General features: G+C 48.5%; 1 protein-coding gene across 5 annotated transcripts in view; it reads right to left on the reverse strand.

The window, feature by feature from the left end:
• The window catches only part of SV2B (synaptic vesicle glycoprotein 2B), a 122,396-nt gene that overhangs the window by 83,429 nt on the left and 11,418 nt on the right, over positions 1-27,549 (reverse strand). For 2 of the 5 annotated variants that reach the window (XM_048481996.1, XM_048481993.1), the window contains exon 1: positions 22,284-22,587. The exons of 2 other annotated variants lie outside the window; for them this stretch is intronic. The gene's annotated coding sequence lies outside the window, so the exon portion shown is untranslated. Of the gene's footprint in view, positions 1-21,843; positions 21,863-22,283; positions 22,588-27,549 lie in introns of those variants that run through there. One more of the 5 variants, XM_048481995.1, reaches the window with a different exon arrangement.

Below are 27,549 nucleotides of genomic sequence, written 5' to 3' on the forward strand. Positions count from 1 at the left end.
GGTTGGTTCATTTCCCAAGAAGAGTTTGGATTTATACCCCACCTTTCTCTCCTGTAAGGAGACTCAAGGTGGCTCACAAACTCCTTTCCCTTCCTCTCCCCACAACAGACACCTTGTTAGGTAGGTGGGGCTGAGAGAGTTCTGAAGAACTGTGACTAGCCCAAGGTCACCCAGGAGGAATGCAGGAGTGCAGAAATACGTCTGGTTCAACAGATAAGCCTCCACCACTCAGGTGGAGGAGTGGGGAATCAAACCCGGTTTTCCAGATTAGAATCCACCTATATTATATTATATTATATTATATTATATTATATTATATTATATTATATTATATTATATTATATTATATTGTATTATATTATATTATATTGTATTATTTTGTATTATATTGTATTGTATTATATTATGTTATGTTATGTTATGTTATGTTATGTTATGTTATATTTATTATATTATATTTATTATATTATATTATATTTATATATAAAAGCTTTCAGAAAGAGAATGTGTGTATATCTATCTATCTATCTATCTATCTATCTATCTATCTATCTATCTATCTATCTATCTATCTATCTATCTATCTATCTATCTATCTATCTATCTATCTATCTATCTATCTATCTATCTATCTATCTATCTATCTATCTATCTATCTATCATCTAAACAAATTTAAACAATCAATATACGTTAACAGTCCATAAAAGTCCACATTACAAATATCCATTTACACATACATAACACAAATAGGTACAGCTAAACAACTTTTGACCCTGGTAAACCAGATGCATTTCAGCCATATGGCCCTCCTCAGTGGTCAAAACTAAAGCACTTGACCTCCAGGTTAGAGATAATATTTATTACACTCTTTATGACTGAGATGAATGGATTTCCAAAAAAATAACCTCAAATGGCACCTGGGTATTTGCACACTCTTAAAATTTTCAGTAAGACATTGGTCTATTGTTCCAGTAAGTACCAAATTCTTGAAGGAAAGATGCTCTAAGCCTGCTATAGCAAGGTTTTACTGTATCTCAGTTATAGAAGAAGAAGAAGAAGAAGAAGAAGAAGAAGAAGAAGAAGAAGAAGAAGAAGAAGAAGAAGAAGAAGAAGAAGAAGAGGAGGAGGAGGAGGAGGAGGAGGAGGAGGAGGAGGAGGAGGAGGAGGAGGAGGAGGAGGAGGAGTTTGAATTTATACCCCCCCCTTTCTCTCCTGCAGGAGACTCAAAGGGGCTGACAATCTCCTTGCCCTTCCCCCCTCACAACAAACACCCTGTGAGGTAGGTGGGACTGAGAGAGCTCCGAGAAGCTGTGACTAGCCCAAGGTCACCCAGCTGGCGTGTGTGGGAGTCTACAGGCTAATCTGAATTCCCCAGATAAGCCTCCACAGCTCAGGCGGCAGAGCTGGGAATCAAACCTTATAAGATCCTAACCTTATGTCCTCGTGTGAATGCAAATATATGTGTATTTTTCAAGTTCGGCTCTAATAACCTGACAACTTTTGGGAAACACCAAAAAAGCCAATCTGTAGTATTTTTTGAAAATTTCCAGGCCTAATAAATTTGAACCTGAAAAGTACCAATAACTGTTTTTCACCCACCCCTACTCTTGAAAACTGGCATCCATATGAACGCTAGCAACACTCTCATCTCGTCCATCCGATCTCAAAATTTAGTCCTCAAACTATCTAGTGCTGCCCAGCTTTGGAGGGCTGGAGCTCTTCCCTTGGCCCACCACAGAGCCCTTAGGAAACAGAAAGTCTAGGAAGATGACAAACTACATAGAATCATAGAATCACAGAATCATAGAGTTGGGGAGAGACCCCAAGGGCCATCAAGTCCAACCCCCCGCAATGCAGGAACACACAATCAAAGCACTTCTGACAGATGACCATCCAGCCTCTCTTTAAAAACCTCCAAAGAAGGAGACTCCAGCACACTCCGAGGTCGTGCATTCCACTGTCCAACAGCCCTGACTGTGAGGAAGTTTATCCTGATATTTAGGTGGAATCTCTTTTCCTCCTGTAGTCAACCCCTGCAGATCATTATGCCTAGAATACAGGGGTGAGGCAGCGGAGGAGGTTTCATCTGGCGGAGAGCGTCAGCAACAGGAAGCGCGGGTTTTCGTGATCTTGACAACTCCGCCCTGTGCTGGTCTCTCGCACCTTTTATTAGGGTTTCATTATTGAAGTGTAAAGGAGGTGGAGGTAGGGGAGATGGGGCGGGGGGCAGGGGAGACCTGGAGATCATCATGTGATGCATGAGATCTCACCTGGCTACGTCGCGGAGAGAGGAAGCCGTGGCGTCTGAGCCTAATCCTCACCTGAGGGCAAAGACCATTGTCCCTAAGCGCTCGTTGACTGAGCAAGACAGTTCATGACCCCGTGACTCATAGGGGGGATGAGGAGTGGGGAATGCTTGATGCGACCAGCAAGGCCGTAGGTCCATTGGCGTCCCTAACGTTTCTACCCACCCGGTGCTGCTGGGTCAGCAGTGCATCACTACATCTCCTTGCCACACATTTTAGAAAAGGGGGACCGAAATGCTATAGGGGTGATTTAAAAGGGACGCTTTGTCCTCCTCCATGCATCTGGTCAAACTTTCGACCAAGCTGCTTTGTGTAACACATTAGAACTTGGCTCTTGCGGGTAAGGGAAGTCGAGGGAGCGCTTCTTGCACGTTACGCAGGCAATACATTAGACACACATTGAGCAGGGAAACAGGATCCGGAATAACGTGAGGCACACAATTAAACCAATGCAGAGCTGTACAATAACACTCAACCATCCTCCCGGCAGCCAGCTCCGGAGGGCTGACCACCAATGAGGGCAAAACATCATACTTCCAGATTAGATACAACTTCTTGCAGCTCCGTACATTCTTCATATGAATCAGTTGGGAATTATCAGAAAGATTAAAAACAACACATAGTATGTACATTCTCACAACCTTTGGTGATGCCAACAATAAGAAGTAATCAATGGCGGCACTCCACGGTGTGGGGTCGCTTGACGAAGTTCCTGCTGCTCGGAGGCCAGAGCGTCCAGAGCAATGGAGGTAAAGGTGATGGAGCTTACATGAAGGGCACAGGCCAGCGACCAATAGTCTTGCAGTGTTACAGGAAACAAGTCCGGGGCTCCCACAAGGAAGTTAAGGGGGGACAGGCTCATACTTGGAAGGCGACAGCGTCGTTTGACAGGAGGGATTGAAAAGGCAGATGAGCCGGGCTCCTAGAGGCCCGGGAACCTGGGGTGGGAGCCTAGCAGAGAGTCCCACGACAGACAGACGAAGGCGGAAATGCAGCAATAACAAATAACATAACTTCAAAACACTAGGGCATGCAATAGAATTTAAACAACAAAAGAAACATGGCTAAGCGATACATAGGCTGGATGATGAAACGGGAAGGAAGGCAACCCGTGGTTGCATAATTGTCCAATGCATGGCTCTTGCTGTTTTGACTACCAAAGCTAAGCAGAAGCGATGGACGTTTAGAGTCCATGTGGGTGGGATTTCTCTCCAAAGAGTAGGGAGAGCTACTTATTAGTCTTTAGCATTGTGCAAGGTTCAGTGATTCTCAATGAGCAAGGTTGTGAGATGAAAGCGTGTTCCAACAATTATTCTAGCTGACTGAAAACAGCGGGGAGAAGTTCCAAAGGGTTAATCTATCCAGGAATGTTCACGGCTTGCAATTCCAAGTTTCAGCCAGGGAAGCGGCAGAGAGGGAGAGAGAATGGCGGCTGTAGATGAGAAGCAGCTGACACACAAGCGTCAACCTTGCTTGCTGAGCCATAGCTGGGTCCGAATGGCAACCTGGGTTCGCGATCTCCGTGGAAGAATGGGTGTACTGGTTCCAGAGAGTGCGTCCCCTCCCATCTTGGCCCAAGCTGGAGGTGATCGGGCTCTCTCAACAGAGCGGCCCGTGGGAGTCGGATCCTTTCCAGGGAGGGGCCCAGCTCCATCTCGAGGATGGGGGGCTGGCCTGGCATGGCGAGGCTGGACTCCTGTATAGAAGAGAAAAAACAAGCGGCAGCTTTTCCCCAAGGGGTTTTCGCGTGCTGGCTGAGTTAATTAAGTTCTTATAGATGACAATGGAAAGCCCAGGCCCTGAGTGGGGGGGGCGGGCAATTTTGATAGAGAATAGAGAAGAGTACTTTCTTGGATACTCTGGTCTGCTGGATGGAAGGACCTTGATTGGGTCAATAGGGGGGGAACTACTCCCCTTTTACGTTTGTTTTAGCCAAGCTTTAAGTTGAGCAGTTGGCCCCATTCCGACAAATCGATCACTTACAACATTCACAAGTTAAGAGATACAAGGCAGGGAATTCGCCCGAAAGGCTTAGGAGAAGGAGAGGAGTCATATCAAGGTCGGATGTTTGTTTGTAAAACAATCCCAATCACCGTCTAAGGTGTGGGTTTTTGCAAAAGCAACAGGTACCAGTTCCTGACAATTATAGTCCTCTCGTATAATGCATAAGCGTCTATAGGAAAGATATAGAGAAGATGCAAAGAAAAACAGTTCCTGGGCTTGAGGTTTGATCTGCAGGAGCAAATTGGAGAATTTTGCAAAAAACCCTTTATCAGATCCTAGATCTAGAATTAGGGCAAAGTCGCGTCCATTAGAAAGAGGCCGGTGTGCAGAAAAGAGGGAGAGGGCAGGCTGGGAGGAGGGTTTGGAAGTCAGCTCTACCTTCCCCTCCCGTAAGGTGACTTGCGCTGTGGCCGGTTTGAGCTCGCTTCCTACCTTCTACAGCGAGGAGGCTGTGTAAGATAGGTGTGGCTGAGAGACCCCCCTTGGCTTACTGTGATTCAGCCAGGGAGCCCTCAGCAGAGAATGTGGGAGCATGAAAATGATTTTGGCTTCATATGTAAACTTGCGCCACTAATGCCAATGTGGCAGTGTAGGCTCAAGATGGACGAAGAGGAGAAAAGGTTCTCAAGGAGAGGTTTGAAGCAAAAAGTTTTGAAGGTTTAAACTAAGATGGAGGCGGCTTGAAGCAGGGTCCCATCGGTATCCTGGGGAGCACGAACGAGCTGTGTCCCCGCTTTTAAGCCGGATGCTGTAATGGGCGAAGCCTTTCAAGGCATTGGCACACATAACTCAGAAGGAGAAAAAAAACTTTAATTGAAGCACAAGAGCACTAGCTTAGAAGCTAATGGAAAAATCCCCCCTATGAGGGAAAACTTTAGGGGTCTCTCTTGAGAAAGGGGGGGCAAGACATACAGAACATACATAGGGCATACAGAGCACATATAAAGTAACGAGGGGAGGATTGCAACTCTGAGTTTGAGATTTTGCTCTCTCTGAGGGTGCCTGGACGATTTTGCTGCCACCGGGGAGCTTTGAGCTTAGGGCTTTGCACAGGCTCAGAGGCTATGAGATCTGGTTTGAACCTTACAGCTGGAGAGGGCCATAGGGGGCTTCTTCTTCCCCGAAAGGCGACTTTGAAACCTTAAGGCCATTGTTGCGAAAGCATCTTCCCCCTTTCCAGCATGCCTCATTGTCCTGTAGATTGGCTATGGGGCATTCTGAGGAGGGCTCAAAACGGCAGTCCTCTTCCGTCCAGCATTCCTTTCTGCTGCAATTCAGTGACTGTGGACTCTGCAGAGATTTGCACAGAAATAGCGCAAGCCATTCTGGGGCACTTCGGCTTTGGAGGCATGGTGACTTTGGAAGTAGAAGGGAGCTATGCAGAGCAGGAAGTATGAGGACGTAGAGGGGCGAGCGAGCAACGAGGGGATTTAGATTAGCTGAACTTAGATTAGACTCAAATTGTGAGAGCATAGAGGCAGGGTGTTCCGGTGAACTTGGCAGTTTCTGCAGGATGTTTGTCCATACTTGGATGTGGATGGCTCCCTGGTGCATGGGGTCGATGACCCCTGGGATGATGATGAACAACCATGTTCAGCGGAAGCTTTTGCAGCAAGAACCAGCCTAATGGTCTCCGTGCGAGGGATGGGATCACTATACTGAGCTGGAGCATGGCGAAGATCTCATGGGGGAGCTCCGGGGGAAGGGTTTGACAGAGTCACCCGGATCTTGGTTCCGGGCTGGGGAGATGCCCGGGCGCCGTAGCCTCCTCCCAGCGGGCATTGGGAAGGCGCCCGGCCCTATGACTTTCCTGGGGTCTTCGCCCTCTGGGGAGAGGAACCCTCCTCCGAATCCAGGGGTTGCTTGTAGGCCCCCCCGCCGGGCAGCCTACAATTCCTCCGGAAATGTCCTGGCTTGCCGCAATTGAAACACTCCCTGTCTCGGGGCTGCCTCATGCCAGCAGCGGAGAGGGCGGCGACTCAGAAGGCTGGCTTTGATGGGGCGAAAGACCCGATATCCTGGCAAGCTTTGAGCATGTCGGCCAGCTCGGGAGTTCCTTCCTAGGCCCGTGGATCGCTTTGCGGTGCACTCAGCGGAGTATGCGTTCTCCTTGGCAAGGCGCTTAAGCTGAGTTCTAGCTGGAGCCCTCCTTTCGTTGTCAACTCTGCTACTCTTGAGGGCCTCCTGGAGCCTGTTCACAAACTCAGCATAGGGCTCTTGGAGGCTTCTGCCGTGGTGCTAAAGAAAAACTTTGGGTTGGCTGTGTCCGGCATTGGGGACTTTCAAAAACGCCTTGTAGGCGCATTCAGAAGGCTTTACCCGTGAAGGGTGGCCACCGGCAGGATCGCAGGATCTGGATTGTTTGGGGTTACTGAAGGCATCAAAGCCGTGAAAGCTGAAGCGGCTGTGTAGGCGCCGCCGGAGGCGGCTGCCGCCTGCTAAAGCATTGCCGGTAGAACTTCCGCCTCCCAGATCACAAATTGTGCAGGGCTCAGGAGCATCACCGGAAGGTGAAGTCTTCCCAGTCGTCCGGAACCATTAAGTGATTCACTCGCGACCGCCTCTAGCATGCACCTCTCACATAGGGGCTGGTGAGCTCCTACGTCCCGCGACCGGGCTTTGGAGCTCCAGTGAGGATGTTATAGCTTAAAGAGGCGGTACTCGACAACCCGCCCGAATGTCGCCTTTTACCCTCCCCTCAGTATCTGTGAGAGTGGACCGGGGCACAATGCAAGAATCTCGGCATCGTCTTCCGTCAGGGTTTCTTTCTTCTGCAGATGCATTGGCTAATACGTTCTGGCGAGTTTTGAAACCCGCGCCATTACGATATGGCGCTAGACGGAGGTGCAGATGGCTTCGGAAAATGAAGCGCGTGAGCAAGGGGAGGGGGCTGACTGAGCCGCTGGGAGAGTTTGGAATTGGGTGAAGGATGCCGAGGGGGGCAGAAGGAGGACAGGCGTCCAATTTGAGTGGATAGAGAAAATTCCGAGGTTGAAATTGAAGGTGAAAGATCGAAAGGAGGGCGGCCTACAGCAAGGGAGCCATAGGTCTGCAGGCTGATGGCGACAAAGCATTGTATATACGTCAGTAGCAGCGACATCGGCGCGCGAGGCTCTGTCGCGAAGAGTCAAAAGCTACGATGTTTTCCCAGTCCTTAAGATTCAATGTCCCCCCCTCTGGGTACCATGGACACTGAGCTTCAATCTCCTCAACCAATTTGCGCAGCTCCCTTCTCTTCACGGGGACCCTGCGGCATTTCGTTAGCAGCTTTCAGTTAGATCAGCGTGCTTGTCGCAAGCCCTGCTTTTGCAAGCTCCCATACTCACAGGTGTTCCGTCGGGCGAGAGAGTGTCCTAGGGCAGCGTGTCTCTGGATCGCGCCGATCCAGAGGACGAAGCGTCACCGAAACGGTGGTCCCCTGAATGCGCCGATCCAGCGGACTTCGGTATCGTGGCCCTTCCCCAGGCGACGTTGCGCAGGGAGGGGGTACGAAGATTCCCGGGTTTTCGGCACCAGCTTGTAGTCAACCCCGCAGGAGTCCGTGCAGCTAAGGAATAGGCCCGAAGTGGAGGAGGTTTCATCTGTGAGAGCGTCAGCAACAGGAAGCCCGCGTTCTCGTGATCTTGACAACTCCGCCCTGTGCTTTCCAGTCTCCTCGCTACCTTTTATTAGGGTTTCATTGTGGGCGTCTTAAAGGAGGTGGAGTAGGGAGATGAAGCGGGAGACCGGGGGACCTGGGGATCATGATGGGAGGCATGTTCTCTCCTGGCTACGTCTTGGAGAGGAAGGCGTAAGCGTCAAGGCCTAATCCTCACCTGGGGGCAAGACCATTGTCCCTGCGCCCGGTGACTGAGCCAGACAGTTCATGACCCGTGACTCATAGGGGGATGAGGAGTGGGGGTGCGGTGCGACTAGCAAGGCCGTAGGTCCATTGGCGTCCCAACGTTCTACCACGGTGCTGCTGGGTCAGCAGTGCATCACTACACCTCCACCTTGAACCCATTACTTATGTAGTCTCTGGAGAAGCAGAAAACAAGTTTGCTCCCTCACCAACATGACATCTCTTCAGATATGTAAACATGGCTATCATGTCACCTCTTAACCTTCTCTTCACCAAATATCCCCAGCTCCCTGAGTCTCTCCTCGTAGGGCAGTGAAGGCGAACTTTTTCAAGACCAAGTGCCCAAATTACAACCCAAAACCCACTTATTTATCGCAAGTGCCAACACAGCAATTTAACCTGAATACTGAGGCTTTCGTTTAGAAAAAATGGTTGGCTCCAAGGCATGTGTTACTCTGGAGTAAGCTTGGTGGTAGTCAGTGGCTTTGCTTTGAGGCAACCGTGCAACTCTTCCAACAGGTGAATCACAATCCTAGGATGGTTTACTCGGAAGCAAGCCCCATTGCCAACAACTGATCTTACTTCCAGGTAAAGGATTCCCTTTAGTTCTTTGACAATACAGATTGTGCTTTAGTTCTTTGCATGAAAATCGGTGGGGTTTAACAGCACTTAACAGGGTTACCTACACTGGTTCCTCAAAACTAGGTCTTAGGTTTAATGCTAATAATCGAGCCCAGCGGCCCAGGCCAGCCTAGGTGTGTGTGGGGGGGGGGCGACTCTGTTTACACACACCTACAGAGAGGGCTCTGAGTGCCACCTCTGGCACCTGTGCCATAGGTTCGCCACCACTGTCGTAGGGCATGGATTCCAGACCTTTTACCATTTTGGTTGCCCTCCTCTGGACCCGTAACAGCTTGTCAATATCATTATTGGTTTGCGATGCCCAGATCTGTACACAATATTCCAGACGAGCTCTAACCAATGCAGACTGGAGAGGTACAATTACATCCCTCGATCTTGACACTATACTATTGATACCGCCCAAAATCGCATTGGCTTTCTTTGCCGCCACATCACACTGCTGACTCAAACACATCACTCCCTCCCACCCCCCATGCCTTCGTGGTAGCCACTTTTTAAATTAAAGATCCATTACTATTTACTTGAAGCTTTCTTCAGCTGAATTATAGCATTAATCATTTGGCAGCAGCTCTCCATCACCTACAACTCGGTGTTTTTTAACTGGAGATGCTGAGGATAGAACCCGGGACCTTATGCCTACGAAGCAGATGGCTTACCACTGAGCCACAGCTCCTGAGCCACAGCCCCTTCTCCTTAATCATCTTCTAAACCAGGGGTCTGCAATCTGTGGCTCTCCAGATGTTCATGGACTACAATTCCCATCAGCCCCTGGCAGCATGGCCAATTGGACATCTGGAGAGCCACAGGTTGCAGACCCCTGTTCTAAACAGTTGGTTGTCTCCAGTCCTTGTTTTATTGTATTGGGGGCAGTGACAAAGGGAGGGAAACTGTGCCCCCGCCCCCCCTCCCGCCCCCTCCCGCCCCACCCCCGACATGCCCCCGGCCCCACCCCTGATACGCGACGGCAACGGTGGCACCCAGGACAAGCCGTCCCAAACGTCCCCATTGCCGCTACGCATCTGATTGCGGGGTTGTTGGTAAGAAGAGGAGGAGGAGTTTGGATTTATATCCCACCTTTCTCTCCTATAAGGAACTTCAAGGCAACTTACAAACTCCTTCCTCTTCCTTTCCCAACAACAGACACCTTGAGGGGCAGGTGGGGCTGAGAGAGTTCAGAGAGAACTGCGACAAGCCCAAGGGTCACCCAGCAGGCTTCATGTGGAGGAGCCGGGGAAACAACTTTGGTTCATCAAATACGAATCTGTCGCTCATGCGGAGGAGTGGGGAATTAAACCCGGTTTTCCAGATGAGAGTCCATCTGCTCTTAACCACCACACCACTTAATCACCACACCAGAAACAGCTTGGATCTTTTTCAAGCAGAAGTCACCTGGGTGACCTTGAGCCAGTCACGCTGTAAGCCTAACCTACCTCACAGGATTGTTGTGAGCAAAAAAAGGAGGAGGAGGAGGAGGAGGAGGAGGAGGAGGAGGAGGATGCAAATTGCTTTGGGCTCCTGTTCCGGAGAAAGGTTGGGTACAAATAAAGTAAATACATAATAAGTGAACAACTATAGCCCTCTGCCAATTTAGATTATGAAAGTGGAGGTCCTTTCCTGCAAACAGTTTTATCCTAAGTAGAGTAACACCTTTCTAAAGACCATTTAAGTCCATAGACTTAGGAGAGTGTAAGTCTGCTACGGGAGGCACCATTAGCGTGTCTGTTAATCCATCCCCCAAATGAATTTCTAGCATTTTCTAAAGGCCCAGAAAAGCTTCGCCTTAATGGCGGCCGTCCAGATGTCCAATAATAATTTTTTAAAGTATGTTTTTTTTAAAAAAACGGTAAAATCTCATTAGCTGGATTGGTGGCTGTTCAGTCCAAACCTTATCGTCGTCCCTTTTAAGTAATGTTTCCCTGAAAACGAAGACCAGCTTGGCCTGCAATAAAAAAACCATCTTGTCATTTTTCTCCTAGGGGAGGGCCAAGGCTAAAACCCGGCCTCTCGCATTTCATCCTAACAGCACGGCTCATCCTTCTTGCAAAGAGGGAAAGGGCCATAAAAATGATTCGTGGCCAGGAACGGAAGTAGGCAGGAAAACTGGAGAAAACACGGGCATGACCCAGAGGGTGAAGCTCGTCTTTTCCCACTGGAGAAAGAGAATAGACATTTGGTTAAAACAAAATTAAGCTGCATTAGTACATAGGCAGGTGATCCCGGTGTTCAGTCCCCGGCATTTATACCGGGTTCAATCCCCCGAGAGGAACATGATTTGAGTAAGCCCTGCCTCCACTACAAGCACAGAGCCAGTATGGTGTCAGGGTTAAGAGAAGGTGGATTCTAATCTAGGCCCCTTCCGGACACACGAGGCGACTCAAGTTCGACTCGTGTCGGCAGAATCGTACCTCAGCTCGAGTCCTCCCGTTCCTCCGCACAGCAGCTGACTCATGTCTCCGGAGCCGAGCTCAGAGGGCGGGACCACCTCCCTGCGCTGCGTTCCGATTGGTTGCTGAGTCCTTCGTTCTGCGCATGCCCAAAGCTTTTCGCCGCCGCCACGAGTCTCCCCTTCTGCGCATGGGCGAAATGCTGAGCTGTGATTGGCTAGATGGCAGAGTCGACGGAGATTCCGCACTCCGCCGGCTTCGGCTCGAGCGCAACCCGAGCCCGCCAGTATCTGCCTAGGGATGGAGGGTACCCTCTGTCCCCGGGCACCACTAATCTGGTCACATGGGGGGACCCAAAATCAGCCCCCCACGTGACCAGCAAGACGGCAAGGCAGCAGGAAGTCCTGCTGTCTTGTCATCTTCGGGTGCCCTCGGCCCTGCCCCTAAGCTCCGCCCCTGTGCTTATCAAAGCAAAGGAGCCAAGGACGGAGCCTTTCAGTTGCTTCTGCTGTCCCCACAGGAGAGGGCAGAAGGGACTGCCAGCTGGGAGCAGGGGGGGCGAGGCCTGAGGGCAGGGCTTGGGGGTGGGGCCCCACCCCTTAAGCCCGGCCCCTGGTGTAGCGGGGGGGCACCCAGAGAACAGCTGTCTCTGGGCGCCATTTTCCCACCATACACCTCTGCCTTGGGCCAGTCACGGTTCTCTTAGAACTCGCCCAGCCTCACATACCTCCCAAGGAGTCTGTTGTGGGGAGAGGAAGGGAAGGAGTTTGTAAGGCTCTTCAGGATTCCTTACAGGACAGAAAGGCAGGGTGTAAACCCGAACTTCTTTTTCACAGAGGCCATTTTCAGGAGTTCAGTAACACTAGACAGCCGCACCCTCCTGTCCCATACATGATGCAGCTGGCCTCTACCAGGGCCAGGGCCTTTACAGCCCTGGCCCCTGCCTGGTGGAACACTTTACCACCAGCTATCCGGGCCCTGCGGGATCTTGGAGAGTTCCGCAGGGCCTGTAAGACCGAATTGTTCCACCGGGCGTTTGGAGGGGCCGGCCGCTGATTCCCCCCTCCCCTTTTCCCCTCCTTTCCCTTACATTCTGGGTTCTCCGCTTCTCTGTTTTATTTTCCAGGGTGGATCTATGAAGTTCTGTTTTTACGATTGGATGCCAATGTAGCATTATTGATTGCTGTTTTAATGGGGTTTTATTGTAACCATTGTTTTTTTTGTGTTGTTCACCGCCCAGAGCCCTACAGGGGAGGGACGGTATATAAAACCAATTATAAATAAATAAATAAATAAAAATACAAAAGGAGGAACATCGATGCAACCCAGCTGATGCCCAGCCCAAGAGGGAAAGACTCTTCCATTTAAAAAGCAAGGCAAGGAAGATGAAGAAGAAAGTGGAATGGAAAGAAACCTCCACCTGGCAGGCTTTGCTCTCGTAGGATGTCCCTGGGATCTTGGTAATCCTGTTTCCGCAAGACCCCCCAGCCTACTGCAGCTTTAATGAGGCAGCTATAAATAAATACCAGAAACAGCTTTCATTCGGCTCGGCTCCACCTTGCCGTTCTAAAAGCTCTCGGAAATTTATTGCTGGGAGGTGGGTCTTTTCGGTACAAGAACAGGAGGGGGGGGGAAATCACAAGGAGACACTCTGCTCCCAGAAATCACTCCCCCAACCATTTTGGTGGGGCTAAAACGGGGATGGCGAATGTACGATTCGCATGTCAAAGGTGGCACGCCATGACATTTTGGGTAACACGCTAGTGTCCACCGACATCCGATAACAGCCGTTCTCTCTGTTTGAGTCATTTTTGTAACGATTTGACATTTCTTTCTAAAATACACAGCACTGCAAATGATTGGACTGTATTTTTAAAAAATAAATAAGTTTGAGGCGTGCGTGCGCATGCAAGGGCAGCGCGGCGTATGGCGGCGCGGCGCGGCGCGGCGCGGCGCGGCGCGGCGGCGTGTCGCGCGGCGCGTCGTCGTCGCGCAAGGCGTGCGTATGCGCGGCGCAGCGCAAGGCGGCGCAAGGCGCATATGCGTGGCGTCGCGTCGCGTCGCGTCGCGTCGCGTCGTCGCGTCATCAACGTCGCGTCACGGCGACACACTGGGAGAGTCAAGCTAGGCATCTTCTGAATTTTTGACATTCCAAGGCCAAAAGGTTCGCCATCACTGGGTTAAAATCAAATTTGCCCCAATTCAGACTGCCCCCCACCTCCGGCCGCCCTATGAATGCTTGGCCTAATCCAGTGATAGAGAACCTTTTCGAGACCGAGTGCCCAAACTGCAACCCAAAACCCACTTATTTATTGCAAAGTGCCAACACGACAATTTATCCTGAATACTGAGGTTTTCGTTTAGAAAAAACAATTGGCTCCAAGGCGTGTGTTACTCGGGAGTAAGCTTGGCAGTAGTCAGTGGCTTTGCTTTGAAGCAACCGTTCAACTCTTCCAACGGGTGAATCACAACCCTAGGAGGGTTTACTCAGAAGCAAGCCCCATTGCCAGCAACTGAGCTAACTCCCAGGTAAACGATCGTGCTTTAGTTCTTCCCATGAAAATCAGTGGGGTTTAACAGCACTTAATAGGGTTACCTACACTGCTTCCCCAAAACTAGGTCTTAGGTTTAATGCTAATAATTGAACCCAGCGGCCCAGGCCAGCCTAGATGGGGGGGGGCTCTGCGTGTGCCCACAGAGAGGGCTCTGAGTGCCACCTCTGGCACCCGTGCCATAGGTTCGCCACCACTGGCCTAATCCATGATGTATGAAGGTACTGAATTGATATCGTTTTCGACTTTGGCTCCAGCCTGATGGAGCGCTCTGTCCAATGAGACCAGGACTCTGCAAGACCCGGCAGAATTTTACAGAAAGCTATAGGCACATGGGGCAAGAGGAATCTTGCCCCAATGTACCTCCTCCCTTGGCGCGCCGCAAACAAGAAGCATCTCGGGGCAAGATTTCTTGCTCTGAGGTGCTTCCAGTCCCACCACGTGCCCCAGTGCCGTTGGGTAATCGGCCGTTGTCATCCACAATGTTTGTCTCTCTGAGTCCGCATGGGGACGGGCGGCCTATAAAATGAATAAAATAAATACATCAATAAACAAATTCACAGAATCATAGAGTTGGAAGAGACCCCCAAGGGCCAACAAGTCCAACCCCGTGCCATGCAGGAACACACAATCAAAGCACTCTCGACAGATAGCCATCCAGCCTCCGTTTGAAAACCTCCAAAGAAGGAGATTCCACCAGTCTTCGAGGTAGCGCATTCCACTGTTGAACAGTCCTGACCGTCAGGAAGTTCTTCCTAAGGTTTAGGTGGAATCTCTTTTGAATTGATGTCAGGGCATTTTGCTTATGCTCAGACACACTCCTGATCTAAGAAAACCCCAATGCTGCCTTTTGCTCCGCTGTCGTAGGGGCAAAAGTGACCACACGTCATTATGGACTTAAAATATGCACCTTGAATGACCAAGAGTCCACTACCTGCCACAATCTCCTCTTCTTCCCCCTCTTCCCAGCTAAGTATTTTCAGCCCCGTTGCATCATGGGACCATATCCCATCATGCAACCATCTGGGTAAGCTGTACACATAATCTGTCGTAAGAGAGAAGACACAATGCATCTGCTGGAAAAGAATTTGGGCAGTTAAGAACGTCCGTCTGGAGAGATGGTCCCGCCAAATTCAGAGGGAGCTTGATTTCTCAGCTAGCCGGCCAAAGCTTGCACCATAAATCCACAGCTATTTAATCTGATCTTTACACTGCAACTCTCTGACGCCAGAGACACATGATTTAAAACCGTGGCTTCGTTCTTCTCACTCGAGCACCGTGTATGATGGGATTTCAGAGTAACTCCATGGCTAGCATATCACCCTATGGCAGTGATGGCGAACCTATGGCACGGGTGCCAGAGGTGGCACTCGGAGCCCTCTCTGTGGGCATGCACACACAGTTCGTCATGTGGGGAGGCGGAAAATCACCCACCGACATCTAGGTTGGCCTGGGCCACTGAGCATGACATGCGTGCACGCACCGCGGTGATCAGGAAGGACTCGGCTGGTGGGCCTGGTGCCTGTGCTCCAGGTGGCTGCTGCCCAAGGGGGGGGCACAGAGGAGGCAGAGATGCTAGAGAGGCACAGAGCGGTGCGCGTGGGACTTGCTGGAGGCTTGAGCAGGCTGGCCCCTGCTCGAGCGGGTGGGGTGGAGGAAGAGGGAGCCAACCGTTTTTTTCTAAACTAAAACGTTAGCATGCAGGTTAAATTGCCGGGTTGGCACTTTGCGATAAATAAATGGGGTTTGGGTTGCAATCTGGGCACTCGGTCTCGAAAAGGTTCGCCATCACTGCCCTACAGGGATTGGTTGGAACTGAATCGAGGTATTATTTATTCAAATGAATTCATTTACTTTATAGTCTTCCCTTCTTGCAGAGACCCAAGTCAGATTCTAAAATCAAACAAGGCGACAGGAACAGAGGGAGTCAGTTAGAACGCTTGTGTGCTGTTTCCCCGCGTCTACGTGACGTTGCAAACAGTTGAAGTGGTAACAACAATAAAAAGATGATCTTAAGGACAGATAAAAATGAAGCAAATTAAGTCAACTGCAATAAAAACATCACCAATAAAAACAGCCACCAAAAGCCAGCAAAGAGGATAGCAAAAGAGTATAAAAGAGTAGTCGAAAAGAAGGTGGATAAAAATCTGTGGGCTAGGAGACAACCATAAGACACCTGAAACAAAAGGTGAAAACCCTAAGCTAACAGCCTGGGTAAGAAACATACTATGGCCTGGTGTCAAAAAGGGAGTAAAATAGGCACTAGGTGAGCCACAAGAGTGGGCCATTCCAAAGGCTAGGGGCCACCACCAAGAAATCCCTGTCTCTGGCCACTATCTGCCTTGCCTCTAGGTCTGTGGTGGCGAACCTTTGGCACTCCAGATGTTATGGACTACAATTCCCATCAGCACCCGGCCAGCATGGCCAATTGGCCATGCTGGCAGGGGCTGATGGGAATTGTAGTCCATAACATCTGGAGTGCCAAAGATTTGCCACCACCTCCTAGGTGGAGTCAGGAGTAGACTGGGAGATGAAAATGGCACTGAAACCAGCCAAGCTATGTGGTGGTACAAGCTGGGTGTCAAGCCCTGGATCTGCAGCAATATCAGGCTCAGTGATTTCAATCAAAAGCCTTTATGGACAGACGACAGCACGGCCTCAGAAGAAACCAGTTCTAAAGACTGATTGCTCAAGCCCGCTTTTATGCCTACCAAGTGCCCCCTTCCCTTCATCCCCCAGAAATATCAAAGCAAGGCATTATAGACCAGGAATGTGAAAGCCGTCGGTTCTCAAGAACACCATAGGAAGGGCTATCAGCCCAGTTGGCGCTTGGGCGCAATCTGCATTACTGCAGGTTACAAAGTACAAAGGCAGCCAGAAACCAAAAGTAGAGAAAACCCATCACCATGACAGAAACCAGGACCCCATTTGATGTCAGGTGTGCCGCCTGACACTGGGACTGGAGGAGTTACTGACTTCAGTGATGCAAATGTAACCCCCATGCTCAGAATGGGTTGACCCAGAAAGGGGTGGCGACTCAAAGCAGGAGAAGGCTGCAGAGCTCATGTAGTTTGGAGGAGACAAGGCTACCAGACTCGGACCTTGGTTGTATAAGACCTTAACACCTTGTTAAGGTAACTGCAATGTTGTTGGGGACTACTGGGAAGGTAGTTGTTTATTTTTGCTATGTTGTAAATTTTGGACTTTATTGTTTCAGGGTTTTTTGTGTTTGTAATGGGTGAGAGTTCTCCTGGAAACCTTCCTCATGTTGAATCCTATTCACCAAGCCCTTGGAGTCTTCAGGAGCCAACCCACTTGCAAAGAAGAATTGGACTCGGCAGTATCAGTAGACTGTAAATATAAGGACTTGAAAATGCAACCTGAACAGGACCTTGAAGTGTGATGTTAAATGTTGATGATTTATGTTAATATGTTAAGAAAGTAAAGCATTTTGTTTTTAAAATTTGTTGTTGCAAACTAATTCCAAGTTCTGTTCCACAGAACCCACAGTTAGAGGTTACACGAACAGTGGGTATTAGCCCACCCATTGCTTCCTCCTGAATGGAGGTGGGCAGGGGCGAAGTGAGGCGAAACTGTGCATGGGGCACGCATGCACCCAGCGCCCCTGCCTCAGCACTGCCTGCCCCCACCCCGGAAAGCCCCCGGAATGCCCCAGCCACTCCCCTGCACCGGGGCACGCCCAGGCCTTCGTGTCCCCCCACCGCCCCATGGGCACGACGCCACTGGAGGTAAGCATTCAATAAACCAGAACCAGGGGAAAAAACCCAAAATACATTGTCTGTATTTTGGGGGGTTTTCATTCCCCCCCCTTGAAAAAAGATGGCCATCAAAGGGAGCTGAAAAACTGGATCCCAAAAAAGCCCAGTCTAGCGTTCCACTGTGTGCATCACCTCTGAAGTTCACACGGGTCTCAGAGGCAGTAGGCCATACGGTTTCAGCTCTACGTTACCTGTTACCTCCCAGATCCATTTGGTGTCTGGAGGCAGGTGTATTTTTTGAGCTCAGGTTTAATCATCTGAAAATCTTTGGGGGAAAAAACCCCGAAGACCCAATATGATGTATTGGCTTTTTTTCGGGTTTTTTGAAAATGTCAAGGCCAAATAAACCCTAACCTGAAAAATGCCAACAATTATATTTCCCCCCACCCCCCTACTCTTGAAAACTGGCAGCTGTGTGGGAAAACTGGTGAACTGGCACCAATTACCATACTGAAGAACGGTCTGAGCCAAACAGCCCCCGATGCTCCGGCAAAATTGTGAGAGCTCAATTATGCTCTCATGCTTGATTATAAATGCCAGTGCCCCCCCCCCCAGGACAGTGGCCCACCAGGAAATCTTCCTCTAAGTGGGCAGTCTGTTCTGAGAGCAGAGCTTTAGGGGGGGCTGGACAATATGGAAGGAGGTGCTCCATCAAGGATCCCAGCCCCAATCCATTTAGAGCAGTGGTGGGCAATTATTTTTTCCATGGGGCCGCATAAGAAACAGAAAATATTGGGCGAGCCAGGCCAAAAGGCAGCGGGGCGAGGCACTTTTGAAAACCCCGCAGAAGCCGGCAGACAAGGCAACCGGCTTCTGCAGGGCTTTCAAAGGCGCCTCGCTCCCCAGCACGGCAGGGGGGCCAGTCAGGGTCATCCGGCGGGCTGGATGTGGCCCACGGGCCGTATAATGCCCAGGTCTGATTTAGAGGCTTATGGGTAAGAACCAGCACGGCATAAACTTCATAGTAAGACTGCACGAGAGAATCAGAAAACAAAGCTGTGAAAACAACAGTCTGTTCTGCACAGCACAAAAACGACGTCGGTGGAATGTCTTTAAAAAGAAGCGACTGTTTCTTTTTGCTCCGCACCCCCAAATAAGACATCTAGGGGACATCTTTGAAAGATGCGACTGCCGGTTTGGTTTTGAATAGTGAAAATGTCAGGGGGGGGAGGGAAACATTTTCCCATCCAACCATTTCACTCCCTTCAGTTTTACCCCCTGCTTGTGCCTGACATTTTGTGTGCTGGTGAACAGATTCTGTCTGCCTCTGTTTGCTGAAGGTTGCCCCAGGACAATTGCTCTGCAGGCTATGATCCTACCCTGTTTCCCCAAAAATAAGACATCCCCTGAAAATAAGACGTAGTAGAGGTTTTGCTGAAGTGCTAAATATAAAGCATCCCCCGAAAGTAAGACATACCAAAGTTTTTGTTTGGAAGCATGCCCGTCGAACAGAACACAAGAGCATGCAGCCGTGGAGTGGAAAAATAAGACATCCCCTGAAAATAAGACATAGCGCATCTTGGGGAGAAAAAATTAATATAAGACACTTATTTCCGGGGAAACACGGTAGGTGCCTTTTCAGCCCAAAAAGTAAATAGTTGTACTCAGCTCTTCCTGCCGATACCAGCAAGGCATCTTACAAACTCTTGGCCCTTCCTCTCCTTGCAACAGACACCTTGTGAGGTAGGTGGGGCTGAGAGAGTTCAGAGAGAACTGTGACTAGCTGAAGGTCACCCAGTAGGCTTCATGAGGAGAAACAAATACAGTTCACGAGATGAGAGTTCACTGCTCATGTGGAGGAGTAGGGAATCAAATCCAGTTCTCCAGATTAGAATCCACTGCTCCTAACCACCACACTATGCTGGTACTATGGCCCTCCAGATGTTCATGGACTACAATTCCCATCAGCCCCTGCCAGCATGGCCAAGTGGTAGGGTTCATGGGAATTGTAGTCTATGAACATCTGGAGGGCCATAGTTTGAAAACCCGTGGGATAAGGGAATGAAATCTTTGTCCTCTGATTTAGAGTATGTTTGTAAGTTTTCACTGGCATGGTAACCAGAGCAAGTAAACAGAGTAGTCCTAAGCGGAGAACTGAATAATTGAGACTAGCTCAGAAGCTAGGGAGGGTTGACCATGGTTAGTAACAAACAGGTGATGACCAGGGAAATCCAGTGTTGCTATGGAGAGGAAGGTAACAGCAGATCACCTCTTGGCTCAAAAACCCCATGAAAGGTCACTGCGAGCCAGCTGCAAGTTAATGGCATTTAATTATTATATTAAGCACTCGTTTAAGCACATTGAAGTCAATTGGCTTAGTGGGGCATAATTCTCCATCGGAGCAAGGATCCGACTACAGACAACCACAGAGAAAAAGTCTCTCTTTCTCCATCACCTGATTTTAAGACACATTAGCCATGGGCAGTGGCGTAGTGCCAACGGAGCAGGGGGTGCGACGCCCCGGGCGGAGCTGTGTTGGAGGCACGGCCAGGCCGTGGCAGGTGCATTCCGGGGTGTTCTGGGGGCGTTCCAGGGTGGGGGCAGGCGGTGCTACAATAGGGGCGCGGGGCACACGCACACCCCAAACACAGTTTCCCCTCGCTCCACCTCTGGCCATGGGTCAGTCAGGAAGCTAGTAAAAGAGTATTGTGGGCCAGTTAATTTCTTATTCACTTCCTTGCTAAGCTGACATACAGCCAGATCAACAAATAAAATTACAGTTCTCAGGAACCATCTGGGCTTCGAATTTTCCCCTACTTTTGAACAACAAAACCAACAAGCAGTTCAGTTCTTCCAATTAATTCAGAATCAGAAATGGATCTTTTGCCTCCAGCAGAAAAGTAAACCTATTTGTTGTTTTGGAATATTATTCAACGTTTTTGATGCATCGCTTAGCACTTAATTTTAAGTGGCATGGGTTGCAATCTACAAGTCCCTATCCTGGGAGTCAACCCTATTGAATAATATGGGGCTTACTTCTGAGTAGCCCTGTTTAGCATTGCTCCCATAAATATTATTAACTCTGTAGAATTGCTATTATTTCAGAGCCAGAATAACCAAAGGGGCGCGATCTCTCCTTCTCCCCAGCATGAACTTTCCTGTGCATAAAGACAATTTAATATATGCTGAAATTAAGGCAAAGGCTATTAGACAGAAGCGCATTCAAAGCAACCTCTCAAGGGATTAGCCAAACACCCAGCTGCTTGGTAGCAGTGACCGTCCTAGAGATTTAATGTGACTGTTCTATAAACCTGTAGGGAACTGGGACATAATTAGCATTGCTAGATGCAAAGCACGACGAGTATAGTTTTTGTTTTGTCTTCAGCAACCACGGATATTTGTGACTTAAGGCAATATGTGTGCTCAGTGGTGGGATTCAGCCGGTTCGCACCACTTCGGCAGAACCAGTTGTTAAACTGGTGCTCGTCAACATCCAGTTGTTAAATTATTTGAATCCCACCACTGGGATAACAACAACAATAAAATGGTGCTCGTAAACATCCAGTTGTTAAATTATTTGAATCCCACCACTGGGATAACAACCGGAACTGGTTGTTAAATTATTTGAATCCCACCACGATGTATGCTCCGAGATTGAATTTGGTCGTGGTTATACTGGATTCCGATCCACATGCAAATACAGGCCGCCCGGCCCGGCCCAGGAAGCCATTGAAAAAGCAGGCACGAATGCTTTGCGAAACTTCGGCTTCTCAAGACGGAAAGCTTTCTGCTCAAATCCCATTCCCTGCAATGAGGCCTGATGGCAGTTTTTGCAGATAGGTTCCATCCAACGTCAGAAAGTCCAAAGCACAGGGACATGAACGGGTCTTTGGGTCTCCCAACCACAATTCTCAAATCACTCACGCGTGACAGTGTTTCTTCCCGGGACAGACCCTTAGCCAACCTCACACAGCCACAGTTGTTCTGTTTGAATACTCATTCGTTTTTTTAAATGTTAAGACAACATTTGTTTTTTGCTAAATGTCATGCTACGGGGAGGGCTGCCAGAGATTTGCTCTCTGCACTCGGCTTTGGAGTCTGCCTTGGGCGTAGACTGCAAAGTCACTATTTTTCGAAAGGAAATGTGAATCCCTGAACAGTGTGATCTTCGCACATTCAAAATAACTTATGGCCCCCGAACATTTTTTTTTCAGCGAGTGGAAAGTTATCAATGCAAGCCCAGTGAGTCACGATCATCTCCCAATTCCCCATTTTTTCCTTGTTTTGGAAATGAAACATCAATCACGGATCGCCGTCGAAAGGTGCTTGCACGACCGCAAAAATATTGAACCGGGTCTCCCCCGATTTTTCGGGAACCGGTGTTCGCTACTGACCTTTGTATGAGACCCATCTGGAAAAGGACATTTGCGAGACACCTATGGCTAACTTCGAGCAAAATTCACCCGATCGCAGCTTAGCAGAAGGGAGCTTTTCAAATCTGCTGCTGAGAACCAAATGCTACCCAGACCTCGGCACACCGAGAAGCACCGAAGCTAGCAACACACCCATCTGCTGCTCCCCCGGCTGTTCAAATAGACTCCAGAGTCCTTCCTTTATATTATCAGAAAGTCCTGAGGCCAGATATCAGCTGTCAGCCCCCCCGAAAGGATCGTGCTGGGAGCACTTTATGCTTTCTCATTCTTCCACCACACCCCACCTAGTTCTGCCTTTTCTCCATGGATGCCTCCTCACCGGTTCCTCGTAGCACCAAAGTTGGGCCACGCCCGACATCGATCCAACCAAATGAGCAGAAAAAGAAGAAATCATCCCTTACCCGAAGTCCCCCGTGCTTCATTCCACAACCACCGCAGCAGTCATTTCCCCCTCGGTTTCTTCTGCTCTCCCCTCCTGGCCGCTAGGATGTGGCCATTGGGAGGGATTAGGAGGAGCCACGGAGCTGGCAGGCCAAGGTGATCGTCCTACCAAGGACAGACTTCCAGGTAAGGAGACACCAGCGAGGAAAGAGGCCGCCCGCAAGCCAGAGACTCTCTCCTGTACACGTACACGCACTACCACCAAAGCTGTAGAGAAGAACAGGGAGACTGCAGGCAGAGCAGATGGGAGGGGTGGGAGGGAGCCGGGCGGCACATTGCACATGACAGATGTGTTGACTTTAACTTGCACAGGAAATTGATGATGCTGGGTCCAGAGGGGTGGAGGCACGGAGGCAAAGGACAATAGCCAGCATTGCAAGGAGAAGCCGGGTTTCGCATACCGGGCTCAGGTGTCTGGCTCTCTCTCCCCCTTCCCCCTCATCTGAGGATCAAAAGCAGCAACAACAGAGACGAAAAATCTCTCTCCCCCCCCCCCCCACCATGCAGGAGATATCTCTGCTGTGATATTATTGGCAGGAGCGAAGCAGTCCTCAAACGGACTGGCAAAGGCCCCAGTGGGCTGCTACCCTGGAGGGGTGATGGTGGCTGGGAGTGATTCAAGTCAAATGGCTCTTCAGGGTCTGATAGGCTTATATCTGAGCTGAGAAAATGGTTCAGGTCCAACCTAATGGTTTAGGACCCAACCTAAGCAGACTTTGTGGAGCCATTTGGTCCACCTTCTTCCAGGGCTGCCGTCATGTCCTAGTCCAGTGATGGCGAACCTTTTCAAGACCGAGTGCCCAAATTGCAACCCAAAACCCACTTATTGATCGCCAAGTGCCAACACAGCAATTTAACCAGAATGCTGAGGCTTTAGTTTAGAAAAAACAGTTGGCTCCGAGGCATGCGTTACTCGGGAGTAAGCTTAATGGTAGTCGGTGGCTTTGCTTGGAAGCAACCGTGCAACTCTTCCAGCGGGTGAATCACGACCCTAGGAGGGTTTTCTCAGAAGCAAGCCCCATTGCCAGCAACTGAGCTCACTCCCAGGTAAAGGATCACACTTTAGTTCTTCGCATGAAAATCAGTGGGGTTTAACAGCGCGTAACAGGGTTACCTACACTGCGTCCCCAAAACTAGGTCTTAGGTTTAATGCTAGTAATCGAGCCCAGTGGCCCAGGCCAGCCTAGATGTGTTTGGGGGGGGTGACTCTGTTTGCTTGTGCCCACAGAGAGGGCACTGAGTGCCACCTCTGGCACCCATGCCATAGGTTCGCCACCACTGTCCTAGTCCATTTGTGCTTGATAGAGACCCAATGAGATGAATGTAGGCAGGCGGGTGGCTCCAGGCTCCTCAAATTGTGGCTTGCTCCTGGACATCATAATCCTCGTAAAAGATGACAGAGAGGGGTTCATCTCCGGCACATCCTGGATTTACCTTCTGCAGCAGGTGAGATGATATCAGCATCCAGGTAGGTTAGGTGCCGCTCCTGCCGCAATCATGAATAAAAGCAAGACAGCAAGGTATCTTATGACCGGAACGAGCAAAGGGCAAACATTTTCTTTTCCTTCTTTCTTCACCAAATGCAAGTCTCCCGATTTGCAAACTCTCTTGGAAACCTTTCTTTCTTTCTTTCTTTCTTTCTTTCTTTCTTTCTTTCTTTCTTTCTTTCTTTCTTTCTTTCTTTCTTTCTTTCTTTCTTTCTTTCTTTCTTTCTTTCTTTCATTTATTTATTTATTTATCATATTTTTATCCCACCCTATCCTGGACGGCTCAGGATGGGTTACAATGCTTAAAAACAATTAATGACCAGTTAAAAACAATAAAAATGTCCAAATTTAACATTAAACATTACCTATAAAACGCCTACAATGTGCCAAACGTTTACATCGTTTACATCATTTACATAGTTTGTGTACGTTTACGTAGTTTACGTGGATTCCGTTTTCCCGACGTTCTGATTGGCTGCAGCTAAGGGGCGGGGAGAGCAGGCGGCAACACCAGAACAATAAACAAGCCCGTCTCCCGTGGTGTTTGCATGGGAGCAGGAGCAGCGCACACTTTTTCAAATGAACCACCAATTTTTATTGTTTTTAAAAAGCAGCGGGATAAGGCAAATTTCGCGGGGCGGGCCCGATTGAGGTATGGAAGCCTTGCAGAATTCATGCCCAAACCAGGATTGTCCTGGGATATACTGGCCGTGGGGGGAAAACCCCAGATCACTCTAATGCCACCCTCCATTCCCATTCTCTCATAGGCCGAAAATTTTGCCACAGGAAAAGTAATACCAAAATTGGGATCAGGTAACAAAAAAAGTTGCAGAGTAGAAAAGAGCATCCAATGCTATCTTCGGCTGAGTTCAGTTCCCTCTCAGTGGGGCCACCAACACACAATCAAAGAGTATGCGAATTTTAGGGTACATTCACATGTACCGAATTATCCACTTTCAATGCACCGTGCAGCTGGATTCGGCTGCGTGAAATGGAAAAATCCACTTGCAATCAATAACTGAAGTGGATTGAAAGTGCATTATTTAGCATGTGTGAAAGTGCAAAGTTCCAAGCAGGGCAGATCCGCGGGGCCACCAATCTGTGCAAGTAGAGTACTTCTCAGAACCTCCCCAGCAAAACAACAGACGGGAAAGCATTTAACCACGGAGAAAGCTCTCAGATATTTAGGAATGGTCAATTGATAAAAGTGCTCAAAAATAACATTGAAGGGACTCTACAGACCCCTCAAGGGCCAACTGGCGATATAAGGCCTCTATAAGAGAACGTCTCACAGCCCAAAGGCCAAGAGACAATGGGAACGCAGGGGGGTGCCGAATATATGGAGCTTAGATCCAAAACTGGATTTTCATTGCAAAACACAACTGTCTGAAAATAAAGGATCTAGAATGCTCCCTAGAAAGTAAAACCTTCAAGAAACAGTAGCAAGCCAATTTCCAAAATTTCCAGTACTCATTCATTCATTCATTCATTCATTCATTCATTCATTCATTCATTCATTCATTCATTCATTCATTCATTCATTCCCTTTATTAGGCATAGGATAAAACAACAATCAGACTGACAATAACAACAATAAAGGTTATTAGGTTATCAACAGGAGTGTGCAGTTGTTGATAAAGCTGTTGCCAAAAACTTTGCAAAAACTTTTGGGATTGTTGAAGGATGCTTGAAATATAAGCCCTAGTTACAGATTCCTCGGCACAGCCCCCACACTGTACCATGCCCACCCCGCCATACCCTGGAACGCCCCAACACACCATGCCATGCCCCTCCCCCCTGGGCACTAAGCTCCTGGGGCACAAAAAATGAGGCATTCCCTGAAAATAAGCCCTAACGCATCTTTTGGAGCAAAAATTAATATAAGACCCTGTCCTATTTGGGGGGAACACTCCTCCTTATAACATCAAACGGATCCTACCGCCCCTTCCTTTTGGGTTTTTAAGAGAGTTTTTAGTAGGTGCCATCTTATGTTGATTTAAATATGCTGCATTTTAATGGGGTAAGGTTTATATTTATTAGAGCCGTATTAATTGATATTTAATGGTTTTAATCTGATATATGTGCTCTATTTTATATGTTGTTCACCGCCCTGAGCCCTCCAGGGGAGGGCGGTATATAAACATTAATAATAATAATAATAATAATAATAATAATAATAATAATAATAATAATAATAATAATAATAATAATAATAATAATAATAATAATAATAATAATAATAATAATAATAATAATAATAATAATATCACCATACAATATACCCTCTGAAAGTATCATTTTCTCCTAGTGAACAGATCTCTGTAATTTTTTGTAATTTCTAAAAGGTCGGCAGCTTTTGTTGACTGCAATCAATGAAGTATTTATCACCCTGAAAATGTCAGTGGGGCTCTTGTCTTGGGGAGCTATTTTCTACCTGAGCACCTTTGAGGCAGCGTTTGCATCACCTTGGATAGGGACTGAAGCCTTGAGTCTCATAGCTGGTTCAAGCCATGGAGGTTTGGCTTGGATCTGGCCTTCCACAGCATGGATCCCAGCAAGGAATACCAGTGGGCAGAAACATCATAGGAAATGCAACATCTGCTACATCCTTTCTGGGGGAAACCCGGAAGAGATGCAGGAATTGCCGGAAAAGGTATGATAAAAACAAAGAGTTTCCCGCAACTCCTAGAGTTACCTTGCATCTGTTCCAGGTCTCCCCCAGAAGAGACGAAGGTGACGTAGCTGTTTTTCATTTCTCCTGCTGCTACCCTGAGCAGTGGTGGGAAAAGCAGATGCTGGTGAGAGATTTCCCACTACTCAGGGGGGCTGTAGCCCTAGGCTTTCCTCTGAGGGTCCCTCTCCTGTCCCTGAAAGCGCACACAACTCTTTCTACACATAACCTCACTGCTCATACTTATCAGTACCCATGTCTGGGATCCACTGGCAGTTAACAACATTTGTTTGTTTGTTTGTTTGTTTGTTTGTTTGTTTGTTTGTTTGTTTGTTTGTTTGTTTGTTTGTTTATTCGATTTTTATACCGCCCCATCCCCGAAGGGCTCTGGGCGGTGTACAACAGACCAGTATATATAGAATAAAACAACTAAAACCATTAAAAGCAGCGATACAGATAAAACGAAACGTAATAACATTGTGCCTTTTCCTTCAATGAACATTTCAGGATTATTTTTGCAAAACATTTTTAGGGTGGAGGTATAACGTACAGGCATGCACACAAACACGGTGGCACGTAACACATTGCATTAGAAAAACACGAGTGTCCTTTGTCAATAACTGAACGAGCAACCTTGCCCTTTGCTTTAACAGCACCATTGCATAAACTACTCCAGAGTAAATGAAGTGGACGCACCAAAGGGCAGCTAGAAACATCCGCAAAGAGAGGAAGCAGGGCATCTATCCTGCGTGTGAGAGAGCAGGAATATTACATGCAAAAACTTTGTCCGATGGCAAAGGGGAATTTGTGCTAAGAAGGGTTGTCAGATCTAGGTCAGGAAATTCCAGGAGATTTGGGTGTGTAGTCTGGGAAGGGCCGCGACCTCTGTGGGATACAAAGCCAGAGAGTCCACTAGGCTTGGCCAATACCCTAGAAATTTGGTAGAATTCAGATTTAGATTTATTCAGGGATAAAATTAACTGTATGCCTGAATAAGACAAATAACATATTCAGATATACCTGGATAAGACAAATCTGAATAAGACAAATAACATATTCAGATATACC

Source organism: Sphaerodactylus townsendi, linkage group LG17 (genome assembly GCF_021028975.2).
Source record: "Sphaerodactylus townsendi isolate TG3544 linkage group LG17, MPM_Stown_v2.3, whole genome shotgun sequence".
NCBI classification, from domain to species: Eukaryota; Metazoa; Chordata; class Lepidosauria; order Squamata; family Sphaerodactylidae; genus Sphaerodactylus; species Sphaerodactylus townsendi.